Source organism: Meles meles, chromosome 5 (genome assembly GCF_922984935.1).
Source record: "Meles meles chromosome 5, mMelMel3.1 paternal haplotype, whole genome shotgun sequence".
Classification (NCBI taxonomy): Eukaryota; Metazoa; Chordata; class Mammalia; order Carnivora; family Mustelidae; genus Meles; species Meles meles.
Window position 1 is genome coordinate 50,408,219 of NC_060070.1, and position 17,144 is coordinate 50,425,362.

Here is a 17,144-nt window from a genome sequence, read left to right on the forward strand (position 1 = left end):
ATCAGACAAAAATAAATGCTGTATGATCTCACTCACATGTGAAATGTTAAAATAAAGCAAAACAAAAACCCCAAACTCACAGATGCAGAGAACAGACTCCTGGTTGCCAGAGATGGGGGGTGAGGGCTGAAAAAAAATAGGAAAATGTGGTCAAAGGTAAACATTTTCAATTAAACAATAAATAAGTTCTAGGGATGCAATGTATCACATAGTGACTCCAGTTAATTATACTGTATTATATACTTAAAAATTGCTAAGAGAGCAGATCTTAAAAGTTCTCATCATAAGGAGAAAAGTGTGTAATTATGTGTGGTGACAGATGTTAACTAGACTTATTCTGGTGATCATTTCATAATACATACAAATATTAAATCATTATGTTGTTCACCTGGAAGTAATATATGTCAGTTTTATCTCAATTAAAAAACTATTCACAATTCTAGCATTGCATGTCCACGTAATTGTTATTAAAGAATCAGTATCATACTTCATAAATATTATGTCTAGATCAGCACTGTCCAATAGAAATATAGTGCAAGCCACATGCATGACTTTTAATTTTTTACATTAAAAGTTTTTCTATGTTAGAATTAAAAAGTAAACATTTAAAATAATTGAAATTAATCTTAATAATATATTTTATTTAATGCAAAGTATTAAAATATTGTTCCAACATGTAATTTATATAACAATAATTAATGAGGTCTTCCACATTCTTTCTTCACATTGCATGTGAAAAATTTGATATCTCTGTTATATTTGTAGCATTTCTCTGTCAGACTACCTACATTTCAGGTGCCTTAACAACCACATGTGGTTAAGGCTACCATATTAGACAGCCATGTAAACTGTTACAAATACCATATTAATTGGTAAAGGCCTTCAGACCCATACACTGAAACACAAAGAGAAGCAAGGAAATGGATGTTCCACACTACTGGGAATGATGTTAAGGGAAGAATTTGACAAGTTAATTAGTCTTTTTCTTACCTAGGCACTTCTACCACTAACTGCTCTGAAGCAGTGTCCATCTCCACTGTTGGCAGTGGTACAACAAAAACCCTTCATGGGGGCTGGTGCCTCTTGTTTCAAAAGTCCTAGGACAAAAGGTTTGGAGAAGCATTTCCTTGGGGCTTGAATGGGGTTAGGACAAGGGTGGGTGTTTAGGGTTACAAATCACACTGTGTAATGCTGAGCAATGGATGAATAACAAAGACTGAACATGTTTGTTAATAAAAAGTATTTGTTGGTGTATATGTGAAACTTGGGGCTCAGGCGAGGAGCTCTTGCCCTGGTGTGAGGGAAGTACTGGATCAGGCATGCCTAGAGCTAGCTGGGCTTCCTGGGGGTACAACAGAATAGTAGGGAGGGAGACAGGCCAAGCCTCTGAGGACTGGGCTATACAGGGACTGTGAATCCACAATCACATGAGTTTCTCAGTGTTGAGTTATTGAAATGTTCAGCATAAGAATGTTCACTGTATATATTTTTCTCTCTGCTGCGTTTTTTGATGCATTGGCTCCAATATCAAGGTTAAATTTGAAAAAAGCAAGGACAGAAGAGAGAAGTACCTTTGGTGAGATACATAATAATGACTGATCCAACCTCCCTCACCAACCACGCATCTCCCAAACACACAGATACATCCCTTACCATATACACACACACAAATATGCACAACTCCAGAGGTAAAGTATTGTAGTGTATTACTACAATACTTATAGCACAGGAGCTTTCTGCCTGCCCTTTTAGAGAAATGGTATAATGTAGTATTACATACTTGGTAGCCTTTGCAGGGCTTCACCTCAGAAGCCAATTTTCCATTGTAAAACTTTCTTTTCCCCTTTGTAATTAATGGGATCTGTGTGAAGTGATGTTTCAGATTATGTGACTATCCTGTTCCTTAACAATCCCTCCACCAATAATTTTAACATCTATTAATGGTTCTAGCCAGAATCAACTATTACTATAGCTGTTGGAAAATCATGGCTTTTCTACTTTTTATCAGTTCTTCTGTATTTATTGGAGAGTATGTGTGTCAAAAGTTACAAAGACATCACTCATTTTTGTCACTTTTATGGAAGTTGTGGGAATTTCACTTTGCTACCTCTGATATAAGCTACTTCCATTCATATCTTATTTATTAATAATTTAGTCAAAAGCCTATGGAACAGGAAGTGCTATGCTGGAAATACCAAAATAGTGACTAAGGTAGGTTTAGCTTCTTTTACTACTTACCAGCAGTGTTATAAGAGACACTCATTTTTGCTGCATGATATCAAAGGGAACAGATGCTGTAAAATCATATTCAGTCTGGGCATAAAAAGGATATTTTAGAATGTGTACATTACAAGAAATCATTGCTTAGTTCCAGCCGTTTTGTTGTCACAATGTTTGGAGCGTTTTGCCTTCTTACTCTTTTTGACTTTCTTTTTATTAAACTTTACTCTTTTGCTCCACATTCCTACTAAGAAGAAATGTCTGCTTGTTTACATCTGTAATGCTCCAAAATTCTGAGTAAAATGCTTAAATATAAATTATAGTGACTAGAGATTTTTACAACTATTCATCACCCACTATAATTGACTTACTTCCTAGCTAGCAAATCAGTAAAGCTTAGTGCATTGTAAATAACAATTTTCATTGTACTTTGGTCTTATTTATTTTGGCCAAATGGTAATTAGGAGAGTAGAGACTGGCTCCAGTAATTAGACAAAGAGATAGAATGCCTGGTGTGTGCATGTGTGTACGTGGTTTTTATTCCCACCCCTACCTTCAATCCTGCCTCGTCAACAGGACTGAAAGAGATTGTGATACATTCCTTTAGTCTATATTTTCTAGATAAGTCTATTATATCTACTTATCTATCCATTATGTATTCATCCATCCATTCAACATTCAATGGTATCATATTGAACATCTTCTCACTCTCAGGCACTGTTCAAAGCATCATAGACATAGAGATGAATAGGATACAGTCCCTACTCTTAAATAACTTCTGTTACTGTATAGGAATCAATCCATCTCTAAGACCTTCTCTCTTCTCTCAGTTATTTCTTCCAAAATGTAAGTACCTGCTGTTTCCCTCCTCAATGCTACTGCAGACCAAGGCTACTTCTGAGGACTGTTACCCACATCTGCTTCTTCTAGGAAGCTAAAAATCACTGTGCAGCACCTCTTGGGCTGTCCTTTTAAGACCACTTGTTAGAGGACCTGTGTATTTCTCTCACCTCCAATGAAATGACTGAAAAGAAAACATGATAGAGGGAGAAGGGATAGATATTGGTCATGAGGGGACAGATAAAAATTCTAAGGAATGCTTAAGTTCTCCTTTTTCAATGTATCCATCAATAACTTTATGAGAGAGAAAATAATATCTAATCAAAGACTAGAGAATGGAGCTCATGTTATTCTTTTTCAGAACAATCAAAACAATTAATAATTCCAAATTAGGGCACCTGGGTGTTTCAGTTGGTTAAGCGTCTGCATTCGGCTCAGGTCATGATCCCAGAGTCCTGGGATTGAGTCCCATGTCGGGCTCCCTGCTCAATGGGAAGCCTGTTTCTCCTTCTCCCACTTCCCCTGCTTGTGTTCCCTCTCTCACTCTCCCTCTCTCTCTTTCTGTCAAATAATAAATAAAATGTTAAAAAAAATAACCAGAACTGAGATCTCCCTGATTCTTGGTCCAGGATGCTTTCCATTATAACATACTATCTTCCTAGTTGCTCTTAATGTCTATCATCTGTTGCAGACAAAGTACCAAAGGAAAATAAGGAACCTACTAGTTAGCCTCTAATAAAATGTGCTCAAAATGTGTTGTTTTTCTTCAGTCTTATCCTTATTTACCCTACATCAGAAAAGAATGAATGTATACTACCAGAAATTTACCAAGAGACTAATTATTTTGCAATTGTGTTAAGTTTGCACGAATTCACAGGTCATCCTTTAGTTGGAATTTTTTTTGTATTATTCTAGACCAAAATATGACTAGTGATATAAGAAATGTTGCTCAACCTAATTTGTCTATGGCAATTATAATTTGTGATTTTGCTGATCAGTTAGTTAGCTCTACCAGATAAACCTTATTACTTACAGACTTGATTTAGTTTCTTGGTTTAATAACTCATAGTATTTCTTTTATTTTCCACTTTGACTTTAGAAATGGGGAGAAGCTTATGATCATTTAGGTCCTACTCACTGACAAACCCATGCAATTTAATTCTATATATGTCCTGACCAGGATAACACTTTCCAATTCTCAAGAGAATTTTTTTTCCCAAAGAATGCCTATTGGCCCCAGATATGATACTGGTTGATTTCAACTATTTTAAAGAAAAAAGTACAAGTTACAGATGGCAGCAATGTTGTGGGGAAATCACTTTTGAGTTCTCAAAACAATGGAATAATGCCTGATATACATAGTAATACCTCAGTGAATGTTTGTTGAATGAACACATGAATTAGTTAACACTTATTTACATGACACTACTTAGCTATTTATAGTTTCTAGAAAGCCACTGCCATCTCTAGTCTAAGTTAGAGATCTTCCTGTTTCCATTGCACTCCATCATACTTCTGTCTTAGATTTGTCATTAATGTTGTTGAGGTTAATGCCATTATTACTACTATATTTACTGGGTGCCAGAAACCGAGGCAGTAGATAAGCTCATTTATTTATCTTTCTATTACACTATCAGTTCTTTTGAGGATTGTGCCTGAGTCAAATCAGCTTTGAATAATAACAAAAACAGTAGCAAACAGTATTTATTGAGTGCTCATACTACTGTATATGGCTGACCTCATTTAAGGTTCACAACATGCTTATGCTCTGGGTACTACTGGAAAACCTACTTTACTACAGGATACATAGTAGCTATTTCTTTAAAGATATATTCCTAGAACTGAAATTACTGCAAAAGGTTATAACTATTTTTTCTACACTTTATTTATGTTTATTTATGATTTTAAAAAGTATTTTTAGACAGCTTAGGTTTAAATAAAAACTGAAAAAGAGTCCCATATACCCTACAGTCAGTTTCCCTTACTAATAACATCTTACATTAGTGTGTACATGTGTCTCAATTATTACTGAACCAATGCTGAGTTAGTACTTTACTCAGATTTCCTTAGTTTTGCTTAATGTTGTTTTTCTATGCCAGGATCCCATCCAGGATAATACATTACTTTTAGTTTTCACATCCCCTTAGTCTCCTCTTGGCTAGACAGTTTCTCAAACTTTGTTTTTGATGACTTGACAATCTTTAAAGAGTATAGTTAGTTTATATAATGTCCCTCAATTGGAATTCATTTGATGTTTTCCACATGATTCTACTTGGGTTATGGGTTTGGGGTATAAAGACCACATGGGTAAAGCACCATTTTCATTACAATAGAGCAAGGGTTATACTATCAATGTTTGTTATCATTGTTGTTGTTGACCCTGATCACCTGGCTGAGGTAGTGTGTATTAGATTTATCCATCGTAAAGTTCCTCTTTTCCTTCCCTTTCCATATTGTACTCTTTGGAAAGAAGTCACTATGTATAGCCCTTACTTAAGAAATGGGGTGTTATGCTCCATTTCCTTTTTTTAAAAAAGATTTTATTTATTTGACAGAGAGAGAGTGAGAGAAAGCACAAGCAGGGGGAGCTGCAGGCAGAGGGAGAAGCAGGCTCCCCACTGAGCAAGGAGCCTGATGCAGGACTTCCTCCCAGGACTCTGGGATCATAAACTGAGCAGAACACAGATGCTTAACTGACTGAGCCACCCAGGCATCCTTACGCTCCACCTCCTTGAAGGTGGAGTATCTACATTATTATTTGGAATTCTTGTGCAATTTCTTCCTCATCCATCCAATCATTTGTTCATACCAGTATGTACTCATAAATATTAATTTTACACTTTGGGTTAAAATTTACAATACTACTTTATTTTGTTGCTCAAACTGTTCCAACTTTGGGCATTGGGAGCTCTTCCAGTTGTCTCTTTTGTTCTATTGCCATAGCTACACCAATTGCTTTTCCCCTTTTAATTTCTTTTAATTTCTAGTACTAAAAGATGTTCTGAGATTTTCATATACTTATCCTGCCCTAGTGTTAGAATCAGTCATTTTTTCAAGGATCCCTGGGTATTTCAACTGGAGAAAAGTATTACAGACCAAAATCTGAGTACTAAGTGTGCTTATTGCTAGTTGGGTATCAATACTTCGAAGCCCCTCTCAGCTGATAAAGCATATACTAACCTGTGTATATACCCATATCAATAAATACATCTATATGTAACCATCTGCATCTATATCAAGCTAAACATGAGTTTACAGTGGTGTCTCCCAACTCTAATCTATTACTACATGGATCATTTTAGCCTCCTCTCCTAGCTTACCTATCAACTTCCACTCCAACAATGAGAAACCTGACTCATATAATTTACCATGCATTTGCTTAATTGTTCAATGCTAGTATACACATAGAACATTACCAGAATTGTTGACCTGTAATCCTGTGGGAAACCACTTTATTAGAGTACATTGACTATCAGCAGTTCCTTTTGCCCTTAGTCTTACAGACTCTACTCATTTTCAAATTTACTTACATCTGCAATTTTTTTTAAAATATTTTATTTATTTACCTGACAGAGATCTCAAGTAGGCAGAGAGGCAGGCAGAGAGAGAGAGGAGGAAGCAGGCTCCCCGAGGAGCAGAGAACCCGCTGTGGGGCTTGATCCCAGGACCCTGGGATCATGACCTGAGCCGAAGGCAGAGGCTTTAACCCACTGAGCCACCCAGGCGCCCCTACATCTGCAAATTTTACCTTGACCCCTTTTCAGTGAGGTCATACTATACATTTTGTAATACAATTAGATTCTTTAGTCACAGTCTGTATTCCATCTTGGGATTCCCCAACCTCCTAAATGATTAAGAAAAAATCTGTAAAGTTCTATGGTTTGTGAGAAATGCATAGTGTTATTTATCTACCATTACAGTATCATATAGAATAGTTTCATTGTACTACAAAATGTCCGGTACTAGACATATTCAACCTCCTTCTATCTCCCTGAGCCCATGGAAACCATAGGTCTTTTTACTGTTTCTATAGTTTTGCCTTTTCAGAAATGTCAAACAATTGGAATCATATAGTATATAGCCTTTTCAGATTAGTTTCTTTCTTTCTTTTTTTTTTTTTTGAAGATTTTATTTATTTAACAGACAGAGATCACAAATAGGCAGAGAGGCAGGCAGAGAAAGAGGGGGAAGCAGGGCCCCGCGGAGCAGAGAGCCCGATGTGGGGCTCGATCCCAGGACCCTGAGATCATGACCTGAGCTGAAGGCAGAGACTTTAATCCACAGAGCCACCCAGGTGCCCCAGATTAGTTTCTTTGAACCAGCAATATACATGTAAGTTTCTTCTATGTCTCCCATGGCTTGATAGATTATTTACTTTCATTGAAGAATAATATTTCACTGTATGAATGTACCACAACTTGTGTATTCATTCATCTGTTAAAGTGCAGCTTGGTTGCTTTCAGTGATTGCGAATAAAGCTATTATACACACAATGTGGGACTTTTTGTTGGACATAAGTTTTCAAATTATTTGGGCAAATATCCAGGAGCACAATTTCTGGATTATATGATAAAACTATATTTAGAACCTGCCAATCTGTCTTTCAAAATAGCTGTACTATTCTTTTTTTCTTTTGCATTCATGCTATCACTGAATGAGAGAGTTCCTGTTGCTCTGTAACCTTACCAGCAACTGGTATTTGTTAGGCTCCTTTGAAACTTAGCCATTCTAATAGGCATATAGTATACCATTGTTGTTTCAATTTGCAGTTCTCTAATAGCAAATTGAACATCTCACGTGCTTATTTGCCATCTATGTGTTTTCTTTGATGAGGTATACAGATCTCATGCTTTTTTTTTAATCCAGTTGTTTGTTTTATTACTGCTGAGTTTTAAGAATACTTTGTATATTTTGGATACAAGTCCTTTGCCAGATAAGTGTTCTGCAAATATTTTCTCCAAATCTGTGGCTTTTTTCCACTCTCTAAACCATCTTTCACAGAGCAGAAGTTTCTATTTTAACATTTTTTCTTTCATGGATTATGCTTTTATGCTGTATCTAAAAACTCATTTCCAAACCAGTCACCTAGATTTTAACCTACCTTTTCAAAAATCCAGAAGTTCCATTATTTTACATTTTACATTTAGGTCTATGGCCAATTTTAGTTAATTTTGATAAAAGATAGATGGTCTCTAATTTTTTGTTGTGTTTTCTTTGCTTTGCATATGGATCTACAATTTTTCCAGCACCATTTTTTGAAAAGATTATCCTTTTTCCATTGAATTGGCTTTGTTCCTTTGTTAAAGATGAGTTAACTATATGTGTGTGGGTCTATTTCTGGACTTCATATTTTTTACATTATTCTCTGCATCCATTTTTTTCAATACCACACTACCTCGATTAGTGTGGCTTGATAGCAAGTCTTGACATTAAATACTGTAAACTCTCTGATTCTGTCCTTCAGTTATTGTGGTTGCTAATCTTTTGCATTTCTTAAAAATTTTACAATCAGTCTGTTAATAGTTACAAAATAGTTTTCTGGGGTTTTGATTGGTATTGCATTGAATGTGTAGATCAGATTGGGAAAAATTGACATCTGAACAACATTCAGCCTTTTAATCATTTCTCTCCAATTGTATCATTTCTCTCCATTTACTTATCTATTTTTTAAATTTATTTCATTAGGGTTTTATATTTTCTATATATAGAGCTTGTATATAATTTAGATTGTATACCTAAATTATATTTATACCTAAATACTTAATTTTCACAGATGCCATTATAAATGATACTATTTTTAAATTTCAAATTCCAATTGTTCATTATTGGTAAAGTGATTGACTGTTGTATATTATCCCTGTATCCTATGAACTTCCTATATTTACTTATTAGTGCCAAAATTTTTTTGTTGTTGATTCTTTAGGATTTTCCACATAGATAATCAATGTTATATCTTGTTTTCCAATCTGTATACACTTATTTCCTTTTCTTTCTTTATTGCACTGGCTATGACTTCCAGTACAATGTTGAACAGGAGTAGTGAGAGAAGATATCCTTGTCTTATTCACTATTTTAAAGGTTTATTTACTTATTTGTCAGAGAGAGAGAGTACAAGCAGGGGAGCGGTAGGCAGAGGGAGAAGCAAGCTCCCCAGAGCAAGGAGCTCAGTGTGGGACTTGATGTGGGAGTTGATACCAGGACCCTGGGATAATGACCTGAGCCAAAGGCAGATACTTAGCCAATTGAGCCACCCAGGCATCCCATCTTGTTCATCATTTTAAAGAGAAAGTATCCATTTTCTCATTTTAAATAGGATGTTAGTTATAGATTTTAGAGATTCTTTACCAAGTGGAGGAAACTCCTTGTATTTCCTGTTTGCTGAGAGGTTTTTTTGTGAATAGATGTGGATTTTGTCAAATACCTTTTCTGTATTAATTGATAAGATCAATAAGAATTTCTCCTTTGGCTTGTTGATATGAAAGATTACATTGATTTTTGAACATCAAACCAGCCTTGCATAACTAGAATAAGTCCCACGTGATCTTGGTGTCTAATTATTTTTATACACTGTTAGATTTAATTTGGTAATATTTTCTTGAGTATTTTTCATCTATGTTTATGAGAGATCTTGGTCTCTAGTTTTTTCCTTTACTGTAATGTCTTTATCTGGTTTTGGTATTGGGGTAATTGTGGCCTCATAGAATGAGTTAGAAAATATTCCCTCTGGTTCTATTTTCTGAAAGAGGTTGTAGAGAATTTGGTATCATTTTCTTCTTAAATGTTTGGTGGAATTTACCAGTGAAACCATCTGGGCCTGCATACTTTTTTGGAAGGTTATGAATTATTAATTACATTTAAAAATAGATATATTTATATTTTCTATTTCTCCTTTTATGAATTTTGGTGGTATCCTTTAAGAAATTAGTCTGTTTCATCTAAGTTATCAAATTTGTGGACACAGATTTGCTCAGTCTTCGTTTATTATCCTTTTAGCGTCCATGGAACCAGTAGCCTGACCACTTTTTCATTTCTGTTAATAATTTGTGTCTTCTTTCCTTTTTCCTTAAAGTTAGTTTGGTTAGAGGCTTATCGATTTTAAACCTTATCTGGCTTCACTAGGCCTTTATCAATTTATTTTTGTTTTCAAAGATACAGTTTTTAGTTTTGTTGATTTTTCTCTGTTGTTTTCTTGTTTTCAGTTTCATTAATTGCTCTTCTAATTTTTCTTTTCTTCTGCTTGCTTTAAATTTACATTGCTCTTCTCTTTCTAGATTCCTAAGGTAAAAGTTTAATGATTTAAGATCTCTTTTTCTAATATATTCATTTAATGACGTAAAAATATTTCTAAGTACTGCTTTTGCAGCATCATACAAGTTTTAATGTTATATTTTCTTTTTTTTTTTAAAGATTTTATTTATTTATCTGACAGACAGAGATCACAAGTAGGCAGAGGCAGGCAGAGAGAGAGAGGGGGGAAAGCAGGCTCCCTGCTGAGTAGAGAGCCCCATGTGGGGCTCGATCCCAGGACCCTGGGATCACGACCCGAGCCGAAGGCAGAGGCCCCAACCCACTGAGCCACCCAGGCACCCCTATATTTTCATTTTAATTCAGAATGTCTTAACATTTTTCTTGAAACTTCTTTGACCCATGTGTTATTTAGAAATATGTTGCTTAATTTACAAATATTTGAGGTTTTTCAAGTTATTTTTCTGTTACTGATTTCTAGTTTGATTGTATGATGATCTGAGGACATACTTTGTACGACTTCTACTTTTTTCAATTTGTTACGTGGGTTTATGGCCTAGAATATAGTCTACCTTGGTGAATGTTCGATATAAGCTTGAGAAGAAGGCATATGGGGGTGCCTGGGTGGCTTAGTGGGTTAAAGCCTCTGCCTTCAGCTCAGATCATGATCTCAGGGTCCTGGGATTGAGCCCCGCATCAGGCTCTCTGCTCAGCGGGGAGCTTGCTTCTCCCTCTCTGTCTCTGCCTGCCTCTCTGCCTACTTGTGATCTCTGTCAAATAAATAAATAAAGTCTTAAAAGAAAAAAAGGAAGAAGGCATATGCTACTGTTGTTGAGTACTTTGCATCAGATCAGGTTGATTGATAGTATTGTTTAGGTCAATTGTAAACTTACTGATATTTTTGTCTGTTTCACCCATCAACTACTCAAAAAGGGGTGTTGAGGTCTCCAGTTATAATAATGAGCTTTCGACTTCTCTTGCAGTTCTATTAGTTTTTGCCTCCTGTATTTTACCATGCTGTTATTTGGTGCACACCCATTAGGATGTATGGTCCTCTTCATATTTTGTTGAATATGCTTTGATAAAAATTTTTTTAATGTTTGTTCTCTCTCTCTCTCTCTTTTGAAAGATTTTATTTATTTATTTGACAGAGATCACAAGTAGGCAGAAAGGCAGGCAGAGAGAGAGAGCGTGCATGGGAAGCAGGCTCCCTGTTGAGCAGAGAGCCCAATGTGGGGCTCAATCCCAGCATGGAGCTCAATTCCAGGACCCTGAGATCCTGACCTGAGCTGAAGGCAGAGACTTTAACTCACTGCTTTGATAAATTTTAAAAGGATTTTTACGTCTATGTTCATGAGGATGTTAGACTATACTTTACATTTCTTGACAAGTCCTTGTTAGATTTTGATAAAAGAGTTATGTTGACATCATAAAATAAGTTAGGAAGAATTACCTTCTCCTCTATATTCTTAAAAAAATGTGTAAGACTGGCATTATTTCTTCCTTAAATGTTTCATAGAATTTGGCAATGATGCTACCTAGGCCTGGAATTTTTTGCTGGGACATTTTTAAATTACAAACTTAATTTTTCTCATAGTTTACAGCTATTCAGATTTCACATTTCTTCTTGCTTTGGTTTTGTAAGTTACATTTTCTGAGGAGCTAGCCCATTTTATCCAATTTATCAAATCTTCTAGCATAAAGTTGTGCATAATATTATCTCATTATCTTTTTTTTCCATTTTATTTATTTTTTCAGCATAACAGTATTCATTGTTTTTGCACAACACCCAGTGCTCCATGCAAAATGTGCCCTCCCTATTACCAACCACCTGTTCCCCCAACCTTCCACCCCTGACCCTTCAAAACCCTCAGGTTGTTTTTCAGAGTCCATAGTCTCTTATGGTTCGCCTCCCCTTCCAAATTTTTTTTTTTTTAATAAACATATAATGTATTTTTATCTCCAGGGGTACAGGTCTGTGAATCGCCAGGTTTACACACTTCACAGCACTCACGATAGCACATACCCTCCCCAATGTCCATAGCCCCCTCCCCCTCTCCCAATCCCACCTCCCCCCAGCAACCCCCAGTTTGTTTTGTGAGATTAAGAGTCATTGATGGTTTGTCTCCCTCCCAATCCCATCTTGTTTCATTTATTCTTCTCCTATCCCCCTAACCCCCCATGTTGCTTCTCCATGTCCTCATATCAGGAAGATCATATGATAGTTGTCTTTCTCTGATTGACTTATTTCACTAAGCATGATATGCTCTAGTTCCATCCACATTGTCGCAAATGGCAAGATTTCATTTCTTTTGATGGCTGCATAGTATTCCATTGTGTATATATACCACATCTTCTGTATCCATTCATCTGTTGATGGACATCTAGGTTCTTTCCATAGCTTGGCTATTGTAGACATTGCTGCTATAAACATTCGGGTACACGTGCCCCTTTGGATCACTATGTTTGTATCTTTAGGGTAAATACCCAGTAGTGCAATTGCTGGGTCATAGGGTAGTTCTATTTTCAACATTTTGAGGAACCTCCATGCTGTTTTCCAGAGTGGTTGCACCAGCTTGCATTCCCACCAACAGTGTAGGAGGGTTCCCCTTTCTCCGCATCCTCGCCAGCATCTGTCATTTCCTGACTTGTTAATTTTAGCCATTCTGAGTGGTGTGAGGTGATATCTCATTGTGGTTTTGATTTGTATTTCCCTGATGCCGAGTGACGTGGAGCACTTTTTCATGTGTCTGTTGGCCATCTTGATGTCTTCTTTGCAGAAATGTCTGTTCATGTCCTCTGCCCATTTCTTGATTGGATTGTTTGTTCTTTGGGTGTTGAGTTTGCTAAGTTCCTTATAGACATATCAGATAAAGGGCTAATATCATTATCCTTTTTATGCCTGCAGTTTCTGTGATAATATCCTTATTTCATTCTCCTTTTTATCTTAGCTCAGGGTTTATCAATTTTCTTAACATTTTCAAAGGTTAACTTGCATACTGTCGTTGGCCATGCTGATTTTTTCAACTGGTTATTTTCTATTTTCTTTTATTTCTGCTCTTTATTATTTTCTTTTACTTATTTTGATTTTACTTTTCTCCCCATCTCTTTAAGTTAGAAGCTTAGAGCATTGATTGTAAATCTTTCCTCTTGTCTAATAAAAGTGTTGTAAGTTATTTCTTTTCTCCTCACAGCGGCTTTAGGTACATACCACACATTTCAGTATGTTGTGTTATAACTATTATTCAGTTTGGGGTCCTTTCTAATTTCTAAATGGAATTCTTTTTTGCCCCATGTGTTAAGATTATGTTGCTTAGTATATAAATAATTAGCAATGTTATTAGTGTTTTATTGTTACTGATTTCTAATTTAATCCCCTTGTGGTCAGAGAAATAGGGTATATTATCAATACTTTTGAAACTTACTGAGAATTATTTGAGGACCCAGAAAATCCTAGACCTTTGTGAATGTTCTGTGTGTATTAAAAATAATGTGTATTCTTGGGGCACCTGGGTGGCTCAGTGGGTTAAGTCTCTGCCTTCGGCTCAGGTCATGATCTCAGGGTCCTGGGATCAAGCCCCACATCGGGCTCTCTGCTCAGCAGGGAGTCTGCTTCCCTCTCTCTCTGCCTGCCTCTCTGCCTACTTGTACTATCTGTTAAATAAATAAAAAATCTTTAAATTAAAAAAAAAAAGAATGTGTATTCTTATTTAACTGGATTTAGTATCCCATAAGCTTCAGCGAGGTCAAGTGATTTACTTTGTGATACAAATCTATTTTTTTGGTCCATTTATTCAAATGTAGGAGATGGGTATTAAAGTCCCTGACAATGATTTTGAACTTGTCTAATTTTTTTAATTGTTTAATTAAAATTAATTAATTGTTTTAATTAATTTACTTTGTGATACAAATCTATTTTTTGGTCCATTTATTCAAATGTAGGAGATGGGTATTAAAGTCCCTGACAATGATTTTGAACTTGTCTAATTTTTTTAATTGTTTAATTAAAATTAATTAATTAATTGTTTTAATTGTTTAATTGTTTTATTTATTTATTTATTTGACAGAGAGAGAGATCACAAGTAGGCAGAGAGGCAGGCAGAGAGAGAGGGGGAAGCAGGCTCCCTGCTGGGAGCAGAGAGCTCGATGCGGGGCTCGATGCAGGGCTCGATCCCAGGACCCTGAGACCATGATCTGAGCCAAAGGCAGAGGCTTAACCCACTGAGCCACCCAGGCGCCCCAAACTTGTCTAATTTTTAACCTTAGTCTAAAAATTACTTTATGTTTTGTTTTTGTTTTTACTTAATGTATTTTGAAGTTGTTACAAGATGCTTACTTTTTACTGACCCTTTTCTCTTTACTAGCTTTGGTCAACCGAAGTCATAAAAAGAAACTTCCAGTAAGTTGTAAAAAGAGAAACTTCCGTCACATTTTAAGCACTCTTATTTGCAGTTACTCTGTCATATATACATACATAATACTAAATGATATAAATAGTATGATAAAAAAAGTAAAAGATACCATGAAGGCATATAAAACCTAGTCATGGAAATCAGGAAAAACTTCTTCTTTTTTTTTTTTTAGATTTTATTTATTTATTTGAGATAGAAAGCACAAGCTGCAGGGAGGAGCAGAGGGAGAGGGAGAAGCAGGCTCCCCATTGAGCAGAGAGCCCGATGTAGCACTTGATCCCAGAACTTTGAGGTCATGACTGAGCAGAAGGCAGACGCTTAAACAACTGAACCACCCAGGTGCCCCAGGAAGAACTTCTTTTTTCTTTTTTTAAAGATTTTATTTATTTGACAGACAAAGATCACAAGTAGGCAGAGAGGCAGGCAGAGAGAGAGAGGAGGGGAAGCAGGCTCCCTTCTGAGCAGAGATTACAGGATTATGACCTGAGCCAAAGGCAGAGGCCCTAACCCAAAGAGCCACCCAGGCATCCCCCAGGAAGAGCTTCTTGATGGAAGTGATAATATTAACAGTAAAGTTAATTTTAACTTTAAAATTTTTGGAAGTTAGTTTTAAAAGAGAAGGTTATGAAAGGAGCATTCCAAGAAAGGAAAAATCTGTGTGCACAAGCCTTGAGGCAAGGAGGAGCTTGGCTCTTTGAAGAAACTGAAAGAAGTCAAGAATAGCTTCATCATAGGATGAGGGCAGAAGGGGCAGGGGACTATGTGGAGGCTTGGAAGCTTCCTGAGAGCAGTGGGAGCATAAAGAAGTTCTAAGTCAAAGAAGCACCATAATCTGGTGTACGATTTTTTAAAAAAGGACTTAAACTGTTGTGAGAATAAATTGTCGAAGGCAAGAAATGGATGCAGGGCGTTCAGTTAAGAGGTGATTGAGGTGATTAAGGTGCAGGAGATGATGGAGGCTTAGGTTAAAGTGTATGTAGTCAAGCTGAGGTAAGTGGAAGAAGCCAAAGATAAATTTTGCATGTAGAACTGAGAGTTGGTCATGGATTGGTAAGAGAGAATAAAGTGCCAGTAATGACTTTTGGCATATATGGAAATATAGAGAAATATGAAAGAAGAACAGATGTGTGTGTGGGGGGAGGGGACAGGTTCTAGTACACTGAATTTCAGATGTCTAAGGCACATCAAAGAGAAGGTGTCACGTAAGATATGAGCTTGAAAGAAGGATCTAAGGTGGAGATATGTATTTTTGGAGTTATAAATTGGTGGCAACTAATGCCATGAGAATGGAGCAAATAATTTAGGTAGGAAGTGTGATTATAAGAAAAAGAGAAGACAATTAAAGCAGCTAGAAAGAACTCTAACATTCAAAGGTCAGAAAGAAGAGAAGGAGCTGGTGAGAAAGAAAAAAAAAAAAAAAAAACCAGAAAAAGGGACCACATATATAAGTGATGGTACAAAAGTCAAGATTTAAAAAAAAAAAAAAGTCAATACTTTCCCTCTATTGGTGTCTTTTGGTTTTGTGTATGGATTCTTCAGAGTAAAAGTTGTTTCTACAAAGTCTGAAGAACATTATTCATTTTTGTATAGTTATTCATCTTGTGTGCATGTCCCACTGCACAGTTGCTGAGCCCATAACATTATAGCTAATTACTAGAAAATTTCTTTAAATTCATTTCAGTCATTTTCCTTAAGGCATTCCCAGAATTTCAGGATGTCTCATGAAAGATGGCTTCTGGAACTAGCTAAACACTGGCCTGGAACCAAGGGTCAGATTTTTATACTAAGCTCTTGAAAAATAGCCAATTTCTTTCCTCTATAATGATGAATTAATTTCCCCTCAGGAACCCGTCTATCTTTTCCTACAATAGAACCAGACTCACTTTTAGTAATGGGAAGACAAGAGCAGGGTGAAGAAGCATTCTCCTTAACATTTTCCATTTATTATTGATTTCTTGGTCAAGGTTTGTATCACTGGTAAAGATGGATATGTTACAGGATGTAGTAAATGAAGGAACTGGAAACCCAGACAATATTCAATTGAGAGTGAGAGAACTTTTCTTGGTGTAACCAAGCCAGGAAAAACTGGCAGAAATACCATGGTTTGGTAGATTTCTCTCTCTGTTCTGTAACACATGCGTAGAAGTGTGGCTAAATGGCCTTAAAGGATGGCTATGCGAAGGAGGACTGGACACTGGCGTTGACTATAACAGAGAGACTATACACTAGGTGTACATAGTGGATGATCCCAAAATGATGATTACCCAATGCAGGCTATTTGCAGTTAACATACTTGGAAATCTCAGGAAAAAAAAAAAGATTCTTGGAAATCTCCTTGGAAAGGGAGTAGCATATGCTTCTAGAAATGTCAATTAGAAATTCCAGGAGTTCTAAAGTTTGAGAATTATCACAAGACATTCTGATACA